Below are 4560 nucleotides of genomic sequence, written 5' to 3'. Positions count from 1 at the left end.
CACAATACTCCTCACATCCACTTAAGTTTCATCAGCAACCATCCTTCACTTTCTATGCACTTGCTCACCTCCCCATTTATGCACCCACCAGTGCCACTCACCCCAATCCTGATGCAATGTGATGCATCTGTCTGATAGTCAACCTCTGATGCAGCTGCCTGATAGTCAGCCTCACCCAATGCACTGCATCCATCGGGTGAACACGGCACCTTCAGTCACTCACAGGTCTGTTCTGTCACCCCTCGTAGGAGAAGAGAATGCAAAAAGCATGGGAGAGGGCGAGGTCTGAAGGTGGACCTCCACAAATTGTGCAGCTGACTGATGCAGAGGAGGCAACGAAGATAAGTTGAACAGCTGCATCCCTCTCAACTGGAAACGGAGAGACTGGGAACCTGCAGATGCCTGATGAGAGAACTTAAACATCTTTCACACATATGATGACTTTATTTCATCAATGAATCCTGAATATGGTCATTGGCAAGATTATTACATTGCCATGTCTAATTCGTATCGCCTTCTATTGTCTTCCAGGGCCTTCAAATGAAGAAGAAAAATTTGGCGAGCTGGATGACATCGATTCCTCAGAGGTCCTCAGTCCTTCTGTGGGTGCACCATTACAGGACATACAGTCATGCTCCAGTGCAGATAGTCGCACTTTGGTGGGTCCTCTTACACAGTCAGTTGAGTTTACACCTGGTGATTCACCATTCATAAGTGAGCACAAGCAGTCATTAGTGGCAGGGACGGCTGTGGAGAGTCCACGTCGTAGGGTGCACTCATCTCCAAGCTCTGCTCAGCTGGACACAGATGCTGAACCCCAGGGGCCATCGTTGAGATGGAGAATGATTGAGGTACAGCTGCACCTTTGTGAGGTACTGGAAAATGTGCCACATAGACTCTCCACAATAACGGAGAGGATGGAGGAGTCCAACTTCAACACTAGTGGATTGTTGTCGCAGGTAAGTGCGAGAATGTCTGCAATGGAGAGAGTGACTATCTCCATTGAGCTTCAAGCACAGCTCACAAATGAGTCTATGCAGGCCACCATCATGGCCGTGCAGACTTTGGATGCCAACATGTCTGCTGCCTTAAACATGATGACATATACCTTATCCGTGGCCTTACAGTGCATCACTGATCTGCACCAAGCAGCTCTCCATCAGAGTGGTAGGAATGATGTGGCGCTGGCCTGGGCGAAGGATAATGCCGAAGGGGACATGGAAGGGGAACTCCACTCAAAGCACTCCCACGTCTCACCCGTTGAATCCCCCCTCCCCTCAACTAGTACCCAAAATGCTGCCTCCTCTCCCAATGGCCGAGTCTGCCCCTGCGCAGGTACAGATGTAGTAGTCTTTGGTGGGGCCCTCACGGGCTCCAAAACCCAGAGATCGAAGGCCAAAAGCATCTCAGCAGTCAGGGCATGGATCTGAGCAGCTTGTCACTAGCTCTGCATTTTGCCACAGCCATGTAGAAGCGGTAGAAAGCATAAGTTTAAGCAATTTTAATTCACCAATAGGAATGCACAAGGGCATTTGAAGAAATGTTATGTTGATAATTTTTCTTTTTTCTTATACTGGCACATAAAATTTATTGATTATCCCTACTTCCATGTCTTGGCCATTATTGCGCCCGAGTGTTAAGTTGCCCTTTCATTTGCTGCATCATGAATGCTAATGCATGACAATACCCATTGGGCAGATGTGTAAATGTGTGTATGAGTGGTTGAAGGACTGTTTTGTGCAAAGGGGAGGAGGGGGTTGGTGGTGGTGGTTGTGCCACGTAGCCTTAGTATCTCCATTTCTTTATTTTGCAACTCTCATTATAAGAACCTTTGAGAGATGAGGGCATCCCTGGCATGCCCCATCTTCATTTGCCTCCGCCTCCTCCTTGTCTTCCTCTTCAATGATGTGCCAGCAGATGATGATGGACGAGCGCCTTTGTCCTCCTCCACCTGTGAACCTCTCTGCTGCGCTATGTTGTGCAGGACGCAGCACACTACGAGTCTGACCTGGCCTTTTGCCCATCCCCGATTTTAATCACTCCACCATTGGTCCTAGGCCCTAAACCCTAAGCTCTGGAATTCCCTCCCTAAACCTCTCCACCTCTCTACCTCTCTCTCCTCTTTAAGATGCACCTTAAAACCTACTTCTTTGACCAAGCTTTTGGTCATCTGTCCTAATATCTCTTTATGTGGCTCGGTATAAAATTCTGTTTGATAATGCTCCTGAGAAGCGCCTTGGGACCTTTTACTACCTTAAAGGCGCTATATAAATGCACGTTGTTGTTATTGTTGCTTACAGAAAAAGTACGAAAGCAATTTTTTAAAATTTTGCATTGTAATGCACCAATAGGAATGCACTATTTGGAACCATGTGATTCAGCTAATATCTTTTTGTCCAGGCCAATGGGTTGATATGTGACAATTCCAATGTCATCATCTACAAACACTCCTAAGAAGCAGCTTCTGACCTATTCCTTTTTCATTTATTGCCATCTATTTCCCACCCTTCTCTCTCCACTCAGTACTCTTCCTACCCAAGCCTTATTGCAAAGTGATTCCAAATATGGCATATTGTAGGCAGGAGTTCCTGTTCTAATAGGAATTCCCACCTACAGTATGTAGTGGTGGTAATCAATTTGTCGCAGGGCCCAAGGTATGGCATTGAAGAGAGCGGGATTCAATCCGCGCATCAGCATTTGCTGAGAAAAATTAGTGCAGACCAGGCTCTCTATCTTTATCAGCAAACTCTGACATACGGCCTGGGCCCCTAAAACACAGCCTATCAGGGTAAATCCTTGATGGTTGACATGTATTAAGGTTTCTGCATTGTATTATATTATTATCCATATGGCAACATTAATGACATCTGTTGTGGGTAATAGGCATGCAGACAGTAAACACAACAGGGGCATCTTTCACCAATACTTCAGCTGTTGCTCTTGAGATATTAGAGTTTAAAATCTCAGATACTGTAATGGCTATTCTGTTATGGTGACTGTTGTAAAAACAATGCCAAGAGCTTAAGGGAAGAGTTCATCACCGAGAGCATGACAGTTTCCCTTCCAGCAATGGCTACTCTGTACATTGTCTGCCAGTGTGGTACTGGATGCTGCTTCCATGTTAATATGCACACAAACAAATTGCTCCTCTGTTCCTTCATTCAGCTCTGGCAGGCCCCTCCAGTGATCTAGCGGTACTTTTTATTGTGCATTATACATGCACTGTATGTGGGAAGTTCAAGGCTAAGCAATATTGCAAAAGTACTCTTAACAAGACTTTAAAAGAGCTGTAACATGTTAAACACAGCTCAACACAAAACTATTTCCAACTATTTGGTATACCTGCTCACACAAAGGAGGAATTATAAGAGAGCACTGGAATAAGATGAATGCTTCGCTGGTGCAAACTTCATGTTACTGCTTATTTTTGCACGGGTTAAAGTAATGACAGGAGGAATCTCTGCCTTTTAATGCATGTAGCTGTGAAAGTCTTTCATAATGCCTTAATTCACAGGAAATATGTGGTCAGAGCTTTCAGGCAATGGATGGCCTCTGTAAATTTAAAGGAAAGCAAAAATGGCCTTGGAAATGACTTGCATTAGTGCTCATAAAAGAAATATGAACCTGGTAATGCAGGGTTGCACCTTGGGCATTGTTATGTTAAAAATTAGTTGCTTGGAAAAATTATACGAGACAATAATGACAATTGTTCAAATTTAACAGTTTCATTTCATTACAAAGGACTACAGCTGCATTCAGGATAGCTTCAGGAACTTTTGGAATAGAATTAAAGTATTTCATTCCAAGCAATGGTATATTGAATCAAATCTAGGAAAGTATTGAACTATGGCCTTTTTTCTGCAGGGCTTCAATTATCATGTAGCATTCCAGGGTAGGTACAGGGGATATTCCTGTCCAGAAAATGATTCTTTACAATATGGCAGTATCGCAATCAATCATATTTTAAGTTGCAGTTCTGTAAGGAAATAGATTGAATAAGGACAGAATAATTTAAGTTAAATTAACCCTTAAAACAATTAAACTATTCTAATATGAAAACTATGCTGGTAGATGTATAGTTCCAAGTGAATACTATAGTTACGGCAGCTGCATATTTCCTCTTACTAATTATACAAAATTTTGAAAATAGAAATGTGTCCTTTGGACAATGAATAATGCTATTCATAAACAGCTGACATAAAGTTAGTACCATAGGATGGCTGTATGCTACTGACTGTTATCTGCAATAACTGGGAACTTTATGACATGAAATCTGAAAGTTGCTGTAGGAGGACACTTCTGCATATATTTCTTTTCACCAGCCCACATTAAAGCTGCATGAATCAATATTAATTTCTAGTAAATGTTGCTATTAAGGCTATTTGTTTCCCCTTGGGGAGTTGAAAGCCCAGCTAATTTGCCGACTGCCTGAAGTCCCTTTAGACCATACACTCGGTGGTTATTTTAAGTGAGGCACTCTATCCCGGATAATGCGTTTAAAAGACACAGAGACACATTGCTGCAACTGACATTCCTATTACATCGCCTTCTGCAAATAAG

The sequence above is a fragment of the Heptranchias perlo genome, chromosome 21 (assembly GCF_035084215.1).
Source record: "Heptranchias perlo isolate sHepPer1 chromosome 21, sHepPer1.hap1, whole genome shotgun sequence".
In the NCBI taxonomy this organism is placed as follows: domain Eukaryota; kingdom Metazoa; phylum Chordata; class Chondrichthyes; order Hexanchiformes; family Hexanchidae; genus Heptranchias; species Heptranchias perlo.
This window is presented reverse-complemented; position numbering follows the sequence as displayed.